Below are 11,547 nucleotides of genomic sequence, written 5' to 3' on the forward strand. Positions count from 1 at the left end.
TGAGACTCTGCTCTCCGCCCCCGCCAAAAATAAAAAGAATGCGGTTCAGGGTCATGCACTGCTTCTGAGGGCAGGTCTCTTTGAAAGTCATGAAGGGCAGTTCCTCAGTCTTCCCTGGTGTTCACGACCTTGGCATTTGGAACGTTGCAGGCTGGTTATCGAATCGTCTCTCCCTCTGTGTGGATTTATTTGCTGTTTCCTCGTGATCGGATTCTTTGGCAGCACGACGACTGACATCATGCTGTGTGTTTCTCACTGGAAGTCAGGTCACTCGCGGCGTCCACCTCTCCAATTTCTGATGACATTTGCTTCAGTCACATGATGCAGGTGGCATCAGCCGGACTTGTCCTTTGCCAGGCAACGAGAGCTTTGAAACTATACTAATATCACATTCCTCAGGAAATCTTCAGGATTTTTTGTTTTCTTGTGAACCACCATGCCTGGCCCAAGTTATTATTTTTTTAATTAATTTATTGTTTTAGAGACAGGGTCTTGCTCTATCGCCCAGGCTGGAATGCAGTGGTACAATCATAGCTCACTGCAGCCTCAACCTCACTAGGCTCGGTGATCCTCCCACCTCAGCCTCCTGAGTAGCTGGGAACAGAATGCCATCACTGCAGGATGCCACGCCTGGCCCTTCCAATTATTAGTGGATTTACTTATGTCTGTGTGGACTCATGGTTTCCTATTTTTTTCCATGAGTTATAATCAGTTATATCATTCTCTATTTTTGGTGTTCAAACTTACTTATTTTGATGCTCTTTTTATTTACTTTTTTTTTTTTTTTCCTTTCAAGACAGAGTCTCCATCTGTCTCCCGGGCTAGAGTACAGGCGCGCGATCTTGGTTCACTGCAACCTCCGCCTCCTGGGTTCAAGCGATTCTCTTGCTTCAGCCTCCTGAGTAGCTGGGACTACAGGCGTGCATCACCACACCCGGCTAATTTTTTTTTTTATTTTTAGTAGAGACGAGGTTTCACCATGTTGGTCAGGCTGGTCTCAAACTCTTGACCTCATGATCTGCCTGCCTCAGCCTCCCAAAGTGCTGGGATTATAGGTGTGAGCCACCGCACCCAGCTCTTTATTTACTTTTTGGGGTACTCTGTATTTTGTCCTCTATTTTCCCAGTGGGAGCTCCCTCAAACTGGTGGCTATGTGCTTTGTTTGTTTGTTTTTGAGACAAGGTCTCGCTCTGTCACCCAGATTGGATTGCAGTGGTGCAATTCGGCTCACTACTACCTCCGCCTCCCAGGCTCAAGCCTTCATCCCATTTCAGCCCCCCAAGTAGCTGGGATTACCAGACGTGCACCACCATGCCTGGCTAATTTTTATATTTTCAGTAGAGACGGGGTTTCACCATGTTTCCCAGGCTGGTCTTGGACTCCTGGCCTTATTTCATCTGCCCGCCTCAGCCTCGCAAAGTGCCGGGATTGCAGATGTGAGCTACCGCGCCCAGCCTGTTTGTTTTAATCAGCTCTCAAGGGATTGGAAGCTATGCGTTTTTGACATGCCTCCATTAGTCACACTTGAGTCGTTCCTGATTTCTGGTACAGCAAAACGTTCTAAGCTCGTTTTTTTTCTTTCTCTAAAGCAGCTCTAGAATCAGCCGTTTCTCCAAGGAGCCCGGGTTCCTTTCAGAATGGGAAGCCAAGATGCAAACACTAACAGGGCTCGTTGCTTTTGTTTTTGAATTTTGGCTGCTAATGGGTCCTCTCAGTGGACAGAATTCATATATATACACACACATATATACATATATACACACATATACATATATACACACATATACATATATACACACATACATATATACACACATATACATATATACACATATATACACATCTATACACATATACACATATATACACACGTACATATACACACATACATATATACACACATATACACATCTAGACACATATTCATATATACACACATATACATATATACACATATATACACATATACATATATACACATATACATATATACACACATATACATATACACATATATACACACATATGTATAAACACATATATACACACATTATACCTATATACACATATACACACATATATGCATATGCACATATATACACACATATACGTATATACACATATATGTACATACACATATATACACATATACATATATACACATATATACTATATACACACACACACACCACACACACATAAGCGCAGCTGGGCACAGTGGCTCACACCTGTAATCTCAGCACTTTGGGAGACTGAGGCAGGAGGACTGCTTGAGCCCAAGAGTTCAAGACCAGCCTAGGCAACATAGCGAGGCCCAGTCTCTACTAATAACTAAAAAATTAGCCGGGCTTGGTGGTGCACACCTGTGGTCCCAGCTACTCAAAAGGCTGAGGCTAGAGGATCACTTGAGCCCATGAGGCAGAGTCTGCAGTGACACATGATCATGCCACTGCATTCCAGCCTGAGTGATGGAGACACTCCGTCTCAACGAACAAATATATACATGTATGTGTGTAGTATGCTGTATATATCACACTGTACATAATATATTACATTATATACTACAGATATCACATTGTATATTATATAAACCCCATGTAATATATCTGTTATATCTATTGTGTGTATGTTATGTATATATGTGTATATATATCTACATAGGAAGTACGTATACATATACACGCATACATTAGGTATATTTCCATATCTATTTGTATATTTCCATATCTATTTCTGCATATTGAGAACAACACATCCAATTCAAATCCAATGTCTGACCAGGTGTGGTAGCTCACGCCTGTAATACCAACACTTTGGAAGGCCGAGGTGGGTGGATCACTTGAGGTCAGAAGTTCGAGACCAGCCTGGCCAACATGGCAAAACCCCGTCTCTACTAAAAATACAAAAATTAGCTGAGTGTGGTGGCAGGTGCCTGTAATCCCAGCTACTCAGGAGGCTGAGGTGGAAAAATCACTTGAACCTGGAAGGCAGAGGCTGCAGTGAGCCAAGATGGTGCCACTGCACTTCAGCCTGCGAGACAGAGTGAGACTCCATCTCAAAAAAAAAAAAAATATCCAACACCTAGACTGGGTACCGTGGCTTACGCCTGTAATCCCAGCACTTTGGGAGGCCAAGGCTGGCAGATCACTTGAGGTCAGGAGTTTGAGACCAACCTGGCCAACATGGTGAAACCCTGTCTCCACTAAAAACACAAAAATTAGCCAGGCGTGCTGCTGGAGGCCTGTAATCCCCAGCTACTCGGGTGGCTAAGGCAGGAGAATCGCTTGAACCCAGGAGGTGGAGGTTTCAGTGAGCCAAGATTGTGCCACTTCACTCCAGACTGGACAACAGAGTGAGACTCTCTCAAAAAAATAAATAAATAAAGACAAATTCAATACCTCTAGTTTTCTCCCTTTCCGTATTTATGTCCACCTTTTCTGACAGTGAGAAATATGACTTCATTTTTCTTAATTTCCTTATGAGTCAATTCTCCTGTATGTTAGCCATCTGTCATCTCCACAGCTGTCCCCTCCTTTCACCTCCCCTGTGCCCTCTGTACCCAGCTTGGGCCGACTCCCCCAGCTACAGCACCCCCATCCTATTAGCTTAGGGGACTTATGTTTCCTACTTGGGTGCCCCCACTGTGCTGAGCTGCTCACATGAGTAAATGCCTCCTTCACCCCAATAAGGCCCTCACACCCCACTTCTGGGCCACTGTGCCACCAACACCCCAAGCTGGCCTTGCCTGCCCCACCTCAAACCTTAGAATTTTGCTGTTCAGGAAAAGTTTAGGGAAGGGGAAGAATGCTGATTTCTATTTCAGGTATTTGACCATATCAATGTTTTCTTTTCTGGCCTCTGAAGTTTGAGTCACAATGACACCCATGTTATAGAATAATTTTCCATTGCTTACTTCTCCGTCGTTATGGTTTCTTATTTCACACTGAAGCCTTTGATCCATCTGGACTTTATTCAGTGGGTTATTTTTATTTTTTTATTCCTTCCTTCACTTGGATTGAATGGGTTTTCTGTATTTCCGCTTTTTCGTATTTGCTTTTTTTATCAAAGTTATATATGTACACAGTAAAGTCACACAGTGCTACGTGTTCAGTTTAACCTTCCCTGTGCTGTCCCATTGGTAATTGATCTCTGAATTAGTTATAGCAATGTGAACCACTGGGATGGACGCACGCTAAAATATCAGTGGTTTGAACAATTTTTTTTTTTTTTTAAATGGAGTCTCACTCTTTCGCCTGGGCTGGAGTGTAGTGGTGCGATCTTGGCTCACTGTAACCTCTGCCTCCTGGGTTCAAACGATTCTCCTGCCTCCATCTCCAGAGTAGCTGGGATTACAGGCACCTGCCACTACGCCCAGCTAATTTTTTGTATTTTTAGTAGAAACAGGGTTTCACCATGTTGGCCAGACTGGTCTTGAACTCCTGACCTCAGGTGATCTGCCCACCTCAGCCTCCCAAAGTGCTGAGATTACAGTTGTGAGCCACCCCGCCCAGCCAGATGTTCAAATTTTCATATGGATTAAATTGAGTTACTACATCACGTTCAAAAGCATCATCTTTTTTTTTTTTTTTTTTTTTGAGACAGGGTCTTACTGTGTTGCCCAGGCTGGAGTGTGGTGGCATGACCAATGCTCACTGCAGCCTCAACCTCGTGCTCAAGCAATCTTCCCACCTCAGCCTTCTGAGTAGTTGGGACTACAGGCAGGTGCCACCACACCCAGCTAAGTTTTTTTTTTTTTTTTTTTTTTTTTTTTTGTAGAGACCAGGTCCTACTACATTGTTATACTGGTCTGTTTTCACACTGTTAAAACTAACTACCCGTGACTGGGTAATTTATAAAGAAAAGAGGTTTAATTGACTCACAGTTCCACGGGGCTGGGGAGTCCTCAGGAAACTTACAATCATAGCGGAAGGGGAAGGGGAAGCAAGACAAGTCTTATATGGTGGCAGGAGGGAGAAAGCGCAAGAGGAGGGAACTGCCACACAGTTTCAAACCATCAGATCTTGTGCGAACTCACTCATGATCACCAGAACAGCATGGGGGAAACCACCCCCATAATCCAATCACCTCCCACCATGTCCCTCCCTGGACGCCCTGAGATTATAATTCATGATGAGATTTCAGTGGGGACACAGCTAAACCGTATCAGTTGCCGAGGCTGATCTCAAACTCCTGGGCTCCAGCAATCCTCCTGCCTCAGCCTCCCAAAGCACTGGGATTATAGGCGTGAGCTACCGTGCCCAGCCGCATTGTCATCTTAATACTATTGTCTTCCAGTCTATAAACCTGGGATGTCTTTCCATTTATGTCTGTCAAGAATCTCTTTCTTTTGTATATTGATTGTCAATCTTTCACCATTGAGTATGATGTTTGCTGTGGGTTTTTCATAAATGCCTAAGCCAGTGTTTCCTTTTTTTGTGTTTATTTTGTTTTGTTTTGTTTTGTTTTCTTCTTTTTTGAGATGGAGTCCAACTCAGGCTGGAATGCAGTGGTGTGATCTTGGCTCACTGCAAACTCTGCCTTCTGGGTTCAAACGATTCTCCCACCTCGGCCTCCCAAATAGCTGGGATTACAGACGCCTGCCATCAGGCCTGGCTAATTTTTGTGTTTTTGGTGGAGGCAGGGTTTCCCCATGTTGGCCAGGCTGGACTTGAACTCCTGACCTCAAGTGATCTGTCTGCCTTGGTCTCCCAAAAAGTTGGGAGTACAGATGTGAGCCACCACGCCCTGCCTAAGCCAGTGTTTCTTTTTTTTTTTTTTTTTTTTTGAGACGGAGTCTCGCTCTGTCGCCGGGGCTGGAGCGCAGTGGCCGGATCTCAGCTCACTGCAAGCTCCGCCTCCCGGGTTTACGCCATTCTCCTGCCTCAGCCTCCTGTGTAGCTGGGACTACAGGCGCCCGCCACCTCGCCCGGCTAGTTTTTTGTATTTTTTTTAGTAGAGACGGGGTTTCACCGTGTTCGCCAGGATGGTCTCAATCTCCTGACCTCGTGATCTGCCCGTCTCGGCCTCCCAAAGTGCTGGGATTACAGGCTTGAGCCACGGCGCCCGGCCTTATTTTTTATTTTTATTTTTTTGAGATAGAGTCTCACTCTGTCGCCCAGGCTGGAGTGCAATGACACGATCTCAGCTCACTGCAACCTCCGCCTCCCGGGTTGAAGTGATTCTCCTGCCTCAGCCTCCTGAGTACCTGAGATTGCTGCCCACCACACCTGGCTAATTTTTGTACTTTTAGTAGAGACAGGGTTTCACCATGTTGGCCAGGCTGGTCTCCAACTCCTGACCTCAGTGAGCCACCCTTGCCTCAGCCTCCGAAAGTGCTGGGATTACAGGCCTGAGCCCCGTGAACGGCCAGCCAGTGTTACATCACCTCGAGGGACTCCTTCCAAACACTCACCCCTTGCGATGTTTGTAAACTTGTATAACACCATAAAAATGGTTTTAACCACTCACACATGTGTTTGAAATGCTTGTTCCTCGGTGCTGTAAAGAAATAGCACTTGAACATAAATTTAATTTCCTCAGCAAGGCCATTTTTACTTTCTGCAGAGAGGCACACTCGCCAGCAGTTTTGCCATAAGAGTACACCAAACAAAGGAGACAGGGTCATTTATAACCTGACGCGTCCACCCTACTGCTGTGTCCGGTTTCCACTGGCTGGAACAGGACCTCACATTCTGTATTTGTCCTGATTGGCTAGCAACTTGGAACTTTTTAAAAGAGGCAAAGGCAGAGGAGAGCAAAGGAAGGAGGAAGTAACTTGTGGAATGCTGAGAAAGGTTAAAACGCCTTCAAATAAGGAGGAGGAACAGGCTATGACCTAATGCTTGCTTGGACCAGTATAAGCATGCCAGGGCAAATATTTAGGCTAAATTGTGGGACCTGAGAACACAAAGTACATTGATTTCTTTATTACAGCTAGCAGATATTTAAGAATGTTAGCACGGGTCTGTGAATACATTTTGCTTCTAAGAGAAGTTACTATTTATTCCTAATTAGATAGGAAGGTCTCTTTGAAGAGGAACCTCTACTTTACACATTGCTAACTGATGAAATTGTATTTGGACACTCACTCTGTAAATTGCCTCTTTCCTTATTTCTCCTTTCTTTATTTTTATTTTCTTTATTTATTTTGAGACAGTCTCACTCTGTCACCCAGGCTGGAGTGCAGTGGCTCAATCTTGGCTCATTGTAACCTCCGCCTCCGGGGTTCAAGGGATTCTCCTGCCAGGCAGGTTTCACTATGTTGGCCAGGCTGGTTTCAAACTCCTGACCTCAAGTGATCTTCCCACCTCGGCCTCGGAAAGTGCTGGGATTACAGGCGTGAGTCACTGAGCCCGGCCCTTTCCTATTTTGGCCTTTGGCTTTATACTCAACACTGACCACCAGATGGTGCTGCAGGCACATCACAGCGTTGCCCTGACGCACAGCACGCTGTGGCTCGGTTTTTATTACAGTTGAGATTTATTCACCTGGATTTATTATTTTATTTTATTTTATTCTATTTTTTTTCCAGTAGGACAGGTAGGGTCCGCTATTTACCAGTTTTTTGTTTTGTTTTGTTTTGTTGTTTTGTTGTTGTTTTAGTGACAGAGCAAGACTGTCTTAAAACACACACACACACACACACACACACACACACACACAGTTTATAAAACAGTTTAACAGCCAGGCGTGGTGGCTCATGCCTGTAATCCCAACATTTTGGGAGACTGAGGCAGGAGGATGAGGTCAGGACTTCAAGACCAGCCTGGCCAACATGGTGAAACCCCGTCTCTACTAAAAATACAAAAATTAGCCAGGTGTGGTGACTCACACCTGTGGTCCCAGCTACTTGAGAGTCTGAGGCAGGAGAATTGCTTGAACCTGGGAGGCGGAGGTTGCAGTGAGCTGAGATCGTGCCATTGCACTCCAGCCTGGGCAACAAGAGTGAAATTCCGCCTCAAAAACAAAACAGTTTTAAAAACAAACAAAAGTTTTTAGGCCCCTGTTGATTCTCTGTGTCCTAATCTTGGCCACACACACACACACACACACACTTATTTTTCTCGAGACAGAGTATCATTCTGTTGCCCAGGCTGGAAGGCAGCCTTGTGATCTCGGCTCACTGCAGCCCCCGCCTCCCATGTTAAAGCGATTCTCCTGCCTCAGCCTCCAGAGTAGCTGAGATTACAGCTGCCCGCCACCACACCTGGCTAATTTTTCTATTTTTAGTAGAGACGGGGGTCTCGCCATGTTCCCTAGGCTGGTCTCAAACTCCTGGCCTCAGGTGATCCACCCGCCTCAGCCTCCCAAAATGCTGGGATTACTGACATGAGCCACGGCACCCAGCCTGTTTGTTATTTACAAATGAAGACATCCTGCGGCCGGGCGCGGTGGCTCAAGCCTGTAATCCCAGCACTTTGGGAGGCCGAGACGGGCGGATCACGAGGTCAGGAGATCGAGACCATCCTGTCGAACACGGTGAAACCCCGTCTCTACTAAAAAAATACAAAAAACTAGCCGGGCGAGGTGGCGGGCGCCTGTAGTCCCAGCTACTTGGGAGGCTGAGGCAGGAGAATGGCGTAAACCCGGGAGGCGGAGCTTGCAGTGAGCTGAGATCCGGCCACTGCACTCCAGCCCGGGCGACAGAGCGAGACTCCGTCTCAAAAAAAAAAAAAAAAAAAAAAAAACAAATGAAGACATCCTTAAGCATGAAAATGTCTTTAAATATTTTGAAAAAAGTTTTCTAAAGCCATGAAGGCCTATAGTACCCTAAGTCTTGTATAATTAAATTATAATTAAATATTTAATCTTTGCAGATATTAATTTTCCACAGAATTGGACTTTTTTTTTTTTTTTTTTTTTTTTTTTTTTTGAGACAGGGTCTTCTTGCTCTGTTACCCAGGCTGGGGTGCAGTGGCATGAACACAGCTCACTGCAGACTGGGACTCTTGGCCTAAACTGATCCTCCTATCTCAGCCTCCCGAATAGCTGGGACCACAGGCACATGCCACCACACACAGCTAATTTTTTTATTTTTTGTAGAGGAGGGGTCTCGCTATGTTGCCCAGTCTGGTCTTGAACTCCTGGGCTCAAGTAATCTTCCTGCCTTGGCCTCCCAGAGTGCTGGGATTATAGGCATAAGGCACAACACAAAGTTATTTTCTTTTTTTTTTTTTTTGAGACGGAGTCTCACTCTGTCACCCAGGCTGGAGTGCAGTGGCCAGATCTCAGCTCACTGCAAGCTCCGCCTCCCGGATTCACGTCATTCTCCTGCCTCAGCCTCCCAAGTAGCTGGGACTACAGGCGCCCGCCACCCTGCCCGGCTAGTTTTTTGTATTTTTTAGTAGAGACAGGGTTTCACCGTGTTAGCCAGGATGGTCTCGATCTCCTGACCTCATGATCTGCCTGTCTCGGCCTCCCAAAGTGCTGGGATTACAGGCTTGAGCCACCACGCCGGGCCCACAAAGTTATTTTCTGAAGTGAGCTGCAGCACCAACACTCACGCCTACTCACTGTGTGCCAGGCAGGGCTCATGGACAGCTGTTCTTGAACCGTTTGGTCCCAAGACCCCTTTACATTCTCAAAAACCATTGAGGTTGAGCACTGTGGCTCACACCTGTAATCCCAGCACTTTGGGAGGCTGAGGCGGGCGGATCACCTGAGGTCAGGAGTTCCAGACCGGACTGGCCAACATGGTGAAACCCCATCTCTACTAAAAATAAAAAAAAAAGAAAAAAGAAAAAATTAGCCAGGCATGGTGGCAGGCACCTGTAATCCCAGCTACTTGAGAGGCTGAGGCAAGAGAATCGCTCGATCCCAGGAGGCAGAGATTGCAGTAAGCTGAGTCTGTGCCACTGCACTCCAGCCTGGGTGACAGAGTGAAACTCTATCTCAATAATAATAATAATAATAATAATAATAATAATAATAATAATTGATGGCCGGGCACGGTGGCTCATACCTGTAATCCCAGCACTTTGGGAGGCCAAGGCGGGCAGCATGGCCAATATGGTGAAACCCTGTCTTTATTAAAAATACAAAAATGAGCCGGGTGTGGTGGTGGGAGCCTGTAGTCCCAGCTACTCAGGAGGCTGAGGCAGGAGAATCGCTCGAACCTGGGAGACGGAGGATGCAGTGAGTCGAGATCATGCCACTGCACTCCAGCCTGGGCGACAGGGTGAGACTCTGTCTCAAAAAAAAAAAGAAAAAAAAAATTTAAATTAGGCAGGCATAGTGGCACATGCTTGTGATTCCAGCTGCTTGGGAGGCTGAGGTGAGAGAATCGTTTGAGTGTGGGAGACTGAGGCTGCAGTGATTACTGCAGTACACTGATTGCATCACTGTACTCCAGCCTATAGATATACATGTATATATATACGTAGAGGTGGCGCTTGTGAATTCTTTTTTTTATTATTTTTATTTTCTTTTTGAGACAGAGTCTTGCTCTGTCACCCAGGCTGGAGTGCAGTAGCACAATCTCAGCTCATTACAACCTCTGCCCCCCAGGTTCAAGTGATTCTCCTGCCTCAGCCTCCCAAGTAGCTGGGATTACAGGCATGCACCATGATGCCCGGCTATTTTCTGTATTTTTATTTTATTTATGTATTTATTTAGAGATGGAGTTTTGCTTTTGTTGCCCAGGCTGGAGTGCAATGGCACGATCTCAGCTCACTGCAAGCTCTGCCTCCCGGATTCAAGCAATTCTCATGTCTCAGCCTCCCGAGTAGCTGCGATTACAGGCACCCACCACCACACCCAGCTAATTTTTGTATTTTTAGCAGAGATGGGATTTCGCCACATTGGCTAGGCTGGTAGCCTCGACCTCCCGGGCTCAAGCAATCCTCCCACCTCAGCCTCTGGAGTAGCTGGGACTATACTCACATGCCACCACACCTGGTTAATTTTTTGTATTTTCTGTACAGATGGGATCTCACTGCATTGCCCAGGCTGGTCTCAAGCAATCCTCCCGTCTCAGCCTCCCAAAGTGCTGGAATTGCAGGCGTGAGTCAGTGCACCGTCTAAACTCTTCCACATTTAATCCCTCCATCAGGTGAGAGTATCGTGCTCCACTCCACAACCCACTAGGGTCCCATGACTGCAGTCCTGGCTGAGGGCACTAGGCCAGGTCTGGGTGCAGAGAGAAACTTTGGGCCAGGTAGGGGACTGCAGGCTGGAACAAGGATGCCAGCAGAAGGCAAGAGTTGAGTTGAGGCCAGGACCTAGGGGACAAAGAGGTAGGGGAATGGAGAGCAGAGTCAGGGGGCAGGAGGAACAGGGATCAGGGCCTGGAGGGCTTTGAGAGGAAAGGACGCAGCACCTAGAGGTCCGGCCCAGTGACTGGGTGACGGGAAAGTAGGGGAGGAGCTGGTTGGTGGGGGGGGAGATAGTAAGTTCAGTGTGGGAGACATGAAATGCTCCCCCAGGTTGGAGAAACCGTCAGAACACCGGGGGCTCGGATGACTGGGTCCTTCAGAATAAAATGGGCTGAGGAAGCAGGATTCCTGGGTTAAAGCGCCAGAGTCGCGTCACGGAAGAAGCCAGATAATG

This window comes from Macaca mulatta, chromosome 19 (genome assembly GCF_049350105.2).
Source record: "Macaca mulatta isolate MMU2019108-1 chromosome 19, T2T-MMU8v2.0, whole genome shotgun sequence".
NCBI lineage: Eukaryota > Metazoa > Chordata > Mammalia > Primates > Cercopithecidae > Macaca > Macaca mulatta.